This window comes from Phyllopteryx taeniolatus, chromosome 21 (assembly GCF_024500385.1).
Source record: "Phyllopteryx taeniolatus isolate TA_2022b chromosome 21, UOR_Ptae_1.2, whole genome shotgun sequence".
Lineage (NCBI taxonomy): Eukaryota > Metazoa > Chordata > Actinopteri > Syngnathiformes > Syngnathidae > Phyllopteryx > Phyllopteryx taeniolatus.
In genome coordinates this window covers 9,405,034-9,416,571 of record NC_084522.1, presented here as the reverse complement: position 1 = coordinate 9,416,571, position 11,538 = coordinate 9,405,034, and the positions used below count along the sequence as shown (strand labels likewise).

Below are 11,538 nucleotides of genomic sequence, written 5' to 3'. Positions count from 1 at the left end.
ATTGTCCAGCTGCTATCCTCATGAGATCATTTTTGTTTTGCGGGGCTACTCACAGGGTGCATTGCATAGAGCAATATTGTTTCAAAATGATTTCATAAGCACTTTTGTTTTATGACGCCGTGTTATCATTTTACAACCCACTCGGCAGTCGATGACTCTGTGGATGCGTTCAATTCTCTCCGCACTTCATTTGATTTTACAGCACGCTGGCCGCGTTTACTGCTTGGCAACCGTGGGGGCTGAAGGCCACAGGAAAGTTGCTCCAGTTTTTCCCCCCCTCCATGAGTCCGAAAAGGAGCCGGTTCCCACAGTCTCGCTGGACGTGTTTTCCTGTGAGTGCAGCGTGTTGGTGTAAATCGCAGGAAGGGGCAAGCTTTCGTGACTTGAGATCAGTATGGCCATGACGAGGGTCCACGGTCAAGCATATCTGTCCACTTACATATGCAGGTGCATGCACGCACTCATGCGTCCACTGTCGGTATACGATACTGGATGTTCCCATAACACAGAGCGCCGTCTCACTGCCGCAGTGATGTATCCTCATTAAGCCCCCGTACCTTGACTGTCATAGCAAACCCCCTGATACCATCCTGGTGAACGAGTGTGTCTGGGCTTCCCCCTCCAGCTTCCATGACACCTCCTAATCTCCCCGCCCCCTCCCCGCATTCCGCACGGGGAAGCGGCGAGTTGTCCTCCTGACCTCTGAATGCTGCTGACCAACGTTCGTGGCTGATGGGATCATCTGAACTGAGGATGAAAAGCCTCCATGTGCACGCTACCTTCGTGAGACTCATAATAAAGATCGAGACCAGGCGTGTCCGAACGTCTTCCACTGAGGGCCGCATATACTGTAGGAAAATCAAACGATGCAATGGCCACCTTCACATCGGCATCCTCGATTTATTAAATGGGGGGGGAAAACATCAGTGTGGATGAAGATATGCTCAGCCATTATGTATTTTTCATACAGTATATCTACAGTGGATATAAGTCTGCACACCCCCATTCAAATGCCAGGTTTATAAATATATAAAACATCATTTCGAAACATTTTCCACCATTGCAACTCAATTGATACTAAACAACTGAGATAACGTGGTTGCACAAGTGTGCACACCCTCATAACTGGGGATGTGGCTGTGTTCAGAATTCTATTCCAACTCTTTAAACGGGAATCATCACACAGCTGCCACCACTTACTGTACCTCCGATTAAACCCAAATGAAGATCAGCTGTTCTAAAGCAGCCTTTCCTGCCATTTTTGTAGCGACATCTTGCACCAGCACAAGCCATCATCTGTATAGAGAGCGTCCATGGCATCAGAGGGATGAGATGATCGTATTTATCGACACACATTCAACGAACTACGGGTAACGTAAAACATATAATACATTTTATGTTAATCCTTTTCGTTCGTGAACATTAAGGATTAACATCGTGATTACAGCAACTGTTCAACATTTCATGGCGCAATGCATGCTGGGAGCCACACGGCTTCGCAATTCTGCTGCATAACACAGTAGCTCTCTGTGTGACATCAACCAAAATCCCATGATGCAGTGGAAATGAGTTAATTACAGTCGAATCTCTTTTAAGTATTTTATTGTATGGTATGTGGTAAATAAGTGTCAAATTTACAGGAATGTGTAACAGTGTCGTTGTTCCAGCAACCGCGGGGGATGTTTAGGCTTTGCAACCCGCCACTTTTTGGACACACACTTTTCATGCTGCCAACTGTTTTTTCTAAATAGTGTTGCAGGCTGTGTCAAATGTTATTTTTAGTATATGCCACAACCTGCCCAGAAATGGACACTCCTGATCTAGACTAATCCATTGCGGATGGACGCAAGTGTTTGTCTAAGGTTAGTGATGGAGACTCAGTGGAAGCCCCTGAGGTTGTACAATTTGTAATGTATAAAAATAATATCTCTCAGGCCATGCATTTGACACCCGGGCCTTCAATGGGGATTTACCCGACTTAATCCAACTCTTTAAACCACCACCATGACGTCAAAAAAAAAAAAAAAAACGCAATGTAACAGCACACAACTGTGCCATGAAAATCATCTGGCGCAGTTCAAAATGAATGTATAGCTAATATAACATGAGAAAAACATAACACATTTTAATAAAATACATCATCGTCAAAAGAAATGAGGATCATTAAATGTATTCATGTGCGCAGATGGCGACAGATGTGTTTTGCTAGTTGAACGGGGCTTGCTCTGACCAACCAATCAGAGGATGGAAAAATGCTGACGTAATTGTGGGCCAGCGCTCTGGCCCTGTGAGGATCAATTTGTAATCTGCTCGGTTCAAGAACCGGTCCTGATACACAAAAACATTGGCTTTCCAACCACTCGGCTCAGCGTTAACTGTGCTCTTTCGCTACAACCGGGATGCTAAAAGAAATATGTGAAAAGAGAAGAACAAAATACATCAGCAGTTACATGACGCATACTCCCATTTGCATAGTAAGCCGCCAGTGTCACCTTTGAGGTACCACTGTACATAGAACGCAGCATAGAGAAAGTACGGTGCGTACTGGAGTGGAGCATGTTAAATTAGGGAGGTAAGGTTACACCATGGGAAACAGAGCAGGGGAGATAGTGGTACCAGATAGCGAGGGCATCAGAAGAGGAACGAAGAGCCTGTGCTTAGTGGCCTAATGGATGATTTGAAAGAACACTCACACTCTTTGGCTGGGAGCAGACCTCCCTAAAGCCATAAAACTGAGGTGATTGACAAGGTAGAGGTGGGGTCAAGTGTGTGTGTGTGTGTGTGTGTGTGTGCGCGTGTCTGTGTACGTGTGTCCTATGATGTCGGGACATGATTCTGTTTACACAGTCATGCTGTTGGAGACTTGCCTTGCTTTTGGGGGACAAACAGTCATAAAAGACTAATCCTGGCATGTTTTAAGACAAATAGTAATAGTTTCAGTTGAATTAGTGAGTATACATCTTCAAAGTTGATGTTGCATTCTTGACCATGGTTGGTTGTAAACTCCATTTAAAGATGTACACAAAGAAATTGATATTGTCCAACAATCATCTAAATTGCTTCAGAGGATGATTTTTACAGGAAATAGTGTCATTTAAAAAGTAGTAATGTATGTCACTTCTTACACTATCACAAAGAGTCAATGCTTGTTGCTAATTTATATTTCCTATCTGTACTGCAAAGACCCCAAATATAAACCCCAACGCTTTAGCACCCACATAATTGCTGATGACTTCAAATTTGGAAAATATGTCATGTTCAATGTTAGGAATTTCAAACTGCAGACACTTTACGAGGTACACCTTCACTGCTTCTCGAAATTCCGCCTAGACATTGAACTAATGCTCTTTTTTCAGCGAGAAATGAATTTTATAAATTGATTATTCTGATTGTAGTGTGCAGTGGTGTAGAACTGCACTTGTAGCATTTGTAATATTTGGCTGACTTTATCTCACACTTGAACTTGCGAGCAATGTAGCGTACCATTGAACCGTGGATGGTGAATCAAATATGAGTCCTGACAATTTTGTAACTTCATTAAAAGATATGCAGTTCCTCTTGCAAACAGAAAGTATGTGATTAGCACTTGAAGGCCATCAAAATTCAGAGTGATGAATTGACATTACATTATTATGCAGTTGTGACTGGATGGCGAGTTTAATAAGATAGACAAGCAGACGCTGACGTACAGTATATAGACCTGTGGCGTCTTCGGGTCGTGACTCACGGGCAAGGAAGCCAGATTCGGAGTGGGCGGGCGTGCAAACGAGGGAGTCCTGTTTTGGTCATCTGAGGATTACTTAGGAGGAGTGTCGTTAAAACCTTCAGGAGGAGATACAACGTTTGTACGTGGCTAATTAACGCAGCAATATAAAAATAATACATTGATGTAAATAATGTTGGGACGGGAATGATGGAAAACAAGATGCACGTCGCGGGTGCTCCACAGATCAAGAGGAAAGGAAGGAGGATACACTTTATGGGGATGCTTTGTTTGTGACGGCTGTCTGCTGGATGAAAACAGGGCCGCTTTAACTTCTCGTGGGTTAATGGAACTTTTATGAGTTTGTCCTGCAATCATGTAACCCCTGGCGTCTCCATGCCTCTCTGCTCCCATCTCTCTCCCTCTCTTCTCTTTCTATCGTAAGGCACATCAGAGGTGAGCCGCTGCAGCGTATCTGTAAACACTGCTCTCAGCACGCCGCTTTTATGAGGACAGGACCACATCCAAGATGGCGGGCGAGTCACCGGTCTGCATGAGTTTACATTGGGTAAAGACTTGTTTAGCCAGTGGTTAGTAGTCAGGTGGGCAGCGTGCAGAAGCGGGAGAACTACTCGAGAAAGTTACCCGGCCGTTGCATCTAGCAAGGGGAGACATAATTGCTTTCGCTTTCTGCAGCGGGGCAATGGGTGCTTAGCTCAAATGAAAGAAGTGGCTCATTTGTTTTATTAGTCTGCAGACGGCGAGAAGTCATCACGTCGCTTTCCCGAGCCCCTGCTGCGTCAAAAGTCACCCGCCAGCATAAAAAGGTACATAAGGAAGAGGGGGTGAAAGCGAGGATTGATGGAGAGAGGCATCGAGGAACATCTCCCGTCATAAAGCACGGCCGACGAAAGAACGCCCCGAGTGTCAGATTCAACTTTGAATGTATAGCCATGACTCACACACTTTTATTCACTTCCATCATGGGAGTGTCGATTGCAATCATGGAGCTATCTGAGAGGCGTGATTGACGGGGTGGAGTCACAGGCCTTGTGGTGGGAGGTGGAATGAGCGGTACGAAGGAGCCGGTCACTCAAATCAGCTGCCATCCCATAAGAAGTGTGATCTTCTCCGACAGAGAGTCAAGACGGGAAGGTGACAAGCACATTATAAAACGTCAAATTAATTGCTAAATGCTAACAACTAAGTTTGTTATATTTTTCATTTCAGTTTGGCGCAATAGTGGTTAGCATGTCCGCCTCACAATTCCAAGGTTTGGGGTTTGAATGCCTGCTTCGGCCTTCTTGGGTGGAGTTTGCGGGGTCTCCCCTTGCTTGCGTGGGTTTTTCTCTGGGTACTCCAGCTTTCTCCCACATTCCGAAAACATGCATTCAATTATCCTGAGGTGGAAATGTGAGTGTGAATGGTTGTTTGTCTATGTGTGCCGTGTGATTGGCTGACAACTAGTCCAGTGTGTACCTCAGCCTCTTGCCCAAAGTCTGCTGGGATAGGCTCCAACTCACTCTTGACCCTAATGAGGACAAGCATTGTAAAAAAAATGGATGGATGGACAACAGTTGAGCATATTGCATACACAACTAGATAATGTACTACAATGCCTTAGAGTTGTTTTCCACGTAATACAAAAGAGAAGTGGAATTCTGCTGATTGTAGTACTTTAAGGTCACTGATATCAACCAAAATAAATGGTAAGTTTATCAAAGCTCCTCAAAATGTTAGATTTGCATGTTTCCACATGAACTAAGTAGGAGTTAGCATCAAATAGAATGCACTGCAATTCATCGAAAAGTGACATTTTTGGGTTACTAGAAATAGATTAAGCTGCAGTGAGGAACAAAAGAAATGTGCATGCTATATCCCACTACATTCTTGAGGGTTCACGAAGAACATAAAGTTTGCTTGGCTATCTTTTAACAGCAACTGCATTGCTGAGAGTGCACGCTTTTGATACAGTGTGATTATACGTAGTGTAAATACCCAACCTTTTAAACCCTATAGAATCATGTCATGTCTATTTTGAACATTCTTCTTGGCACTTCATTAGAACTCTTAAATGAATATACTGATGTCCATGAGAACGCATCTTAAACAATATTTTCTTGCGTGTGTTGGACAAAAACTGAGGGGGCTTGGAAGTAAAATCAATGTTATTTTTCACCCATTGGAGGATATTGATCTACGCGCAATAAAATGCTAATCTGCTGGGTAGTTAGTTACATTGAAAAGATTTGAGACGCACACGCACACAACGTTTTTAATTGCCCTAGAACATTTACTGTAAATGATGGTATAGAATAAAAAACTCCAAACTATGATACAAAATCACTTGAATATCACCATCACCATTACCATTAAAAATGGCTTACAGATGATTTGAATTGGAAAAAATTCATCCGAAGTGTGAAGACACCATGGTGTAAATCATCACTTCGCATCCCGTAAAAATACAAATGACTCCCTTCCTATTGGTTTGATCACGTTTGGACTCAGTGATAAATAGATACAGTACTCTTCATTTTTCAATTCCATAAAATAGATCACAAACATCTATTTCATTTGGGCACTTACTGTACATTGCATTGAGCCGTTACCAGCTGATCAACCTGTTAACTCCCACCACTGCCGACAGCGACAAGGACCTTTCTCTTTATCATCTTGAGAAGTTTAACATCCTGTTTCTTTGGCGACGACCCCACAAGTATCCTCGCCTGCCTGTCGGATCGCTACCGCCATCTTCCACCGCTCTGCTGTTTGCTGTCAAGGCGGCCAGATATCAGCTGGCAGCCAAGGCTAGCTACTCCTCCGCTCACATGGCGCCTTTGGGTGGCATCTTGGGACGTTACAGAAAGAGCACAAAAATACGCGGACAGGCGTGAGCAGGTGAGTATTTAGCGATTTGTTGTTAGTTAGGTTTTACAGACAAATCTGCAAGTAGGCCAGTTCACAACTGGTGAATTGTGAACTGGCCGGGTTTTCACCGTAAGGGAGGTTTGTTCGTCAGTGTGGAAACTACATAACACTGAAAATGTGGAACCACAGAGGATGACTGGACGACTCCGGATCATCGAGGAATAAATCAGTCATGCTTACGCTTGACAGTCCCTGAGCTTTTTCTATTCAAACGAAGCTTCTCCACAATATATTTACCTGCTTAGCACAGTCTGGGACCGCTGTGTATTACCTTTGTGTGTATCTGTGTGCGCGTTGTGGCGTAAAGAGAGAGAGATGACGATTTAGTTGAGTGGGTGTTGGATTAGAGATGACAGCCATGAGCGAGAAATCCCATAATTCCGTGTCCGGTGAGAGTTCCATTCAGCCACCGACGGAAGCCGTGGACGGGTGCCGTTGAAACACTGTCAGATGGTCTTATGGCCTGTGATGGATGTGGCGGTACGGGACAGGTAACACCCAAAATATCTCCTCTGTCACAGCACGAAGGCAAGACGTATTGTCATGATCGCTGTCCTTAGCTTGGAGGGTTACACAAAAATGACAAAACGGATTTTCAGGAAACTTTGTGGAACCCTTTCAATTTGGATGGTCAGATTGAGCCATTTTGATTATAGAATCTTTGCTTGGACAAACTGACAGACGTCTGCGCTCTGCCGGTTGCTCTCCATTGTTTATATATATGCACTGCTGATATGTAAAGACATGACCATGCCCGCTCTCGTAGAGTACATCCGCCCGACCGAAAAGTCCCGAAGTCAGGTCGTCTTTTATTAGAACGGCATAATAACGTTCCATCACTCAAGCCAGCCAGCCGGATCTCGCCCTCCCGATGCCCACGGCCACTTGGCTGCCTCGGATTCACAAACTAATTTGTCACAGTCACCGGCGTCCCTCCCATTCTCTTGCTCTGCCGGCAGTGAGCGTTCAAGTCTCTGAGGATGGTTTGAGCATTCCATCTTAGTGCAGCATTGGGATATAGAAGACATCTCTCCACCCACACTCACCACTCTGCAAGCCGTTGGAATGACGACTTTAATGAGCATTTAAATTTCCCCCCTCGCCTTAGATTCCTCACACGCATGCAACATGATAGTGTGTACGCTAGCGTGCGTGTTAGCGTGTGTCCCCTCCACGCTGCTCTAAACGAACCAATTATAGGTGTTTATGTAGCTTTAACGCTTGTAAGCGTCAGGAGAGAAACATTGCACCGCTCACCACCTAATCAATGAGGCCTTGAATGCGACACCAGCCCTGCCTCCCGCCCATTCCTCTCTCTCGCTCTCTCTCTCTTTAGCACCTTGCTCTCCCTTGTTCCATCTCTGTTCAATTAGCGCGAGACAAGCATAGCGTATCAAGCCAATTGGCCATGAAGAGAACTTTCAACAGAGCGAGATGAGGCCATTGCAGACATGCAATGTCCGCTCAGGACAATAAAAGCCATAAATCCCCGAGCTTGGTATAATGTGTTGATCTGCGTTTGATTGGATGCAGCGTTGAACAGTATTCCATTAAGGATCTTGCCGCTACCCACAGAGTCTACATTTGAGGCACCTGCACAGCGCTAACTTGAATTGCCTGCCCACAGTGCAGGTTGAGACCCATTTCACTTCATTGTGTGGCAATACAAAGTTAACTTTTCAACCATTTGTCCTTGCCATGGACACTCAAGTGCCTATTTAATAGGTACACCCATTTGAAAAATATTTTTGATGAAGAAACATAGCTCTTTATAGTCAAATATACATTTGATAACAAAGAGAATGGACAGAAATAAACAGGTTTTATAAAGTATGATTAACGTGAAAGTCTTACTACACACTAGTATTTGAGTGTTGATGTGTTCCTTTAAGGGGCGTGGCCTAGTGAGTGCGCTCTGACTCCAGCAATTTACCACGCGGTTAGTTCAGTGTGAGCATCTTCTCCATGCTCCTTGCGAGTGTTTTCATTTTGTAGTTGTTCAATTCCTTTCGCATTTTCTATTGAAAGTGCATTATTGCAACCCCACACAACTTAATAACAGGTTAGAAAACAGCACCTGTAGCCTTTGCATGCACTACCCGGAAGCAGGCAGAGATGAATGTGGTTTACGGCGATGCTGCACCACCCACTGGGTTAGGTGAAATCTGTGGGGCTCGGGTCCTTTTAGGCAACAGCGTGATTACTCACGTAGGACTCGGTCTCCGTTGGGTACCAGGTGGCAATGTATTCTGATGGCGCTGATGATCACTCTTGCAATGAGACTAATTCATATAATGAAGAGCTACTGAGCACGCGTACCGGTGTGTGATGAATAGAGTGCACGTGCTGTCGTTACTCACAGGTGACATTGTGTATGTGGGTGTACGGTAATATTGCAAATGTAGCGTGGGGAGGAAAGGGCAGAAAACACTGTACTCTACGTATAACAACAACAATACAACTTATCATACCAACTCTTATACTGTAGTATACTGCTCAATAATAATTGAACTATTGCACTGAAAAACAATATTGAATTTGCTCATGTACATCAGTTACACATGATTCAAATGGAGTTTCTCTTAATTTCAACGGAGAAAGACGATTTGCAATACATGTATTTGTTGTGAGTGGGGTCACGTAATGAATTAAAGTCATATCTCGAGGTACCACTGTATGAGTAAAGTGAGTTACAAGAAGCAATGCAACCTGTTAGTCAAGGTATCAGTGTAACTTTGTAGAGGCAGTAAGAGAGAGACGATAGGAAAAGTGAGCACAAAACTCTTATGTTTATCCGTATTGTTGAAGCTTTAGCCGTGTAGCCGACGTCTCACAACTAGCGTACAATATTCGAATATAGACTTGATGCTATAATTAGCTGTCATTGTGACATGTTATGTGCTGGCCTGCTGCCTGCCCGCAGTGAAATTATCTTCACTAATGAACCTAAGCGGAGTCAATGACTCTGGAGGGGGGAGGGGGCGATGTCGACCAAACAAGACTTGTCTGGGTGCTGATGTGTAGATGCCGCTGCCGTGCATAAGGGCCCGGGGCTAAATTATTATTGGCGCCGTTGAGGCGAAGATATCAAGTCCACAATACTTTACAGTGAGGGGCTTGTTATGCGCTGCTGGGCAAGCTATTATAGCTGTGAGTTTCCAGCAGCTCATTTAGCTACATGTCACTTTGGGCGCATTTGGAATGAATCACTCGGATGCTATAAGAAGCAACCGACACCACCCCCAGCAGTGCACCGTGACCCCCACCGATCTGACTGCTTATAAAGAACAAGACATTAACCAGCAAAGAGGATCCAACAGCAGTAATAATGGGGAAATAATGAAGAAAGTCACCTCAGGTATTTATCATAGCAGCGGGCTTTTAAGCTGAAGGAGCAGTGAAGGGAGGGGCTGGTTACCAGGTAGGTAATTAACTTCAAAGTCTTAAAATGCACCAGCTAAAATAGGGTAGAGCGTAAAGTAACATAAACCCAAAGTTTTGCAAAATATCTTCTGATTTACTGTTTGGAGGCACAACAACAACAACAACAAAAAAGCTACACTTTGTTGCTTATTTGTTTATCATTAGTTTGTCTTAAAGTGCATTTATTATTTAGTTAAAATCTTGAAATTTGATTTGATCCCATTCAAAAGTATTACTTTATCCTTAGTCAAAAATGTACATCAACACAAAGTATTTATCAAGCCCATCGATCTTTTTTGACTATTGCTTCTTCCATTACTTCTTTTTCACTTCTAATTTCTTTCTTCCCTTCCTTCTTTTTCCCTCCTTTCGAGCTGGGATTCAAACCCAGAACCTGAACTGTGAGGCAGATGTGCTGTCCCTGTCCTATGCTCTCTATCATTGATTATTTTCTAATTTATTTTTCCATTCTTCTCTTACCCTTTTTCCTTCCTCCCTTTCTTCCGTCCTTGCTTTTGTTTTGCTCCCTTTCCGTTTCTTTACAAAACACAAAAGCAGTCTTTAAAGTAGTTGTTCATCCTACGTCACAAACAAATACAAAAACCACATTCACCAAATTAAAACAATGACATTTCAACTTCTTACCTTGTTAACAGTTTTCTCAAGACATCTTTAACTTCTTTGACCTGGTGTGAGGTGACATGATACAAAAACTTGGTTTGAAGTGAAAATGATATTTTCGTAAATGTATTGCTTTTTTGAGGGGAGTGACGTTTGCTTTCAGTCAAAGTGATCAAAACAGGAAACCATGATTTTCACTTACACTAATATAAAATGCACGATAGATGAATGACCGTCATTTAGCTTTTTTTTCCCCCCAGCAAATATGCAGTAAAATAAATAAATAAAGAGAAAATGTGTCTTAATTCTGCACGGTAAAGGTTGTTTTCCCCAATCAGCAGTCACCAAATGCTGACGCATCAGATTGGATTTTCAGCCAAATTGCGGACACAATCCTTCAGGGTGAGGCACTTTGGCTCGGGGCTCGGTCGCGTCCCCTTCAGACGTCAGCGCTCAAATAAGTCTCGCCACGAGTCCTTTACGGCCTGCTTTCATGTGACCTTTAATGAGGAAACCGCCGGCTCAGCAGCCTGCTATAAAACACAGGCAAATTTAAACAGCCCAAATATGAATCAGCCGCCTAATTCAGCAGGCCAGACGAGAGGCGTATCTCTAGACTACAAGCCATTGTCTTATTTGCAGAGTAGACTATTTAAAGCATTATTGAAGTCTAATTCAAGAGTTATTTCTCCTCCTAAGTGAGGGGGATTCTCAACACTCAGCCATGCAATTGTGTACGACGATACATTGAGTCACAAACCAATGAAGCAAACCATCAACTATAGCCAGTCTACTTCTGACAGTGTCGCAAAAAAGTAGTAAGACAAGACAAAAACGAAAGTTCAGTCAAACAAAACCAC

At 43.6% G+C, this 11,538-nt stretch overlaps 1 long non-coding RNA gene across 1 annotated transcript; it reads left to right on the top strand.

The window, feature by feature from the left end:
• Positions 1-1,285: 1,285 nt before the first annotated feature.
• LOC133470790 (uncharacterized) lies at positions 1,286-4,849 on the top strand. Its single transcript, XR_009786073.1, has 3 exons — positions 1,286-1,370; positions 4,149-4,271; positions 4,454-4,849. It is a non-coding gene; the product is annotated as an uncharacterized LOC133470790 (long non-coding RNA).
• The last annotated feature ends 6,689 nt before the right edge of the window (positions 4,850-11,538 follow it).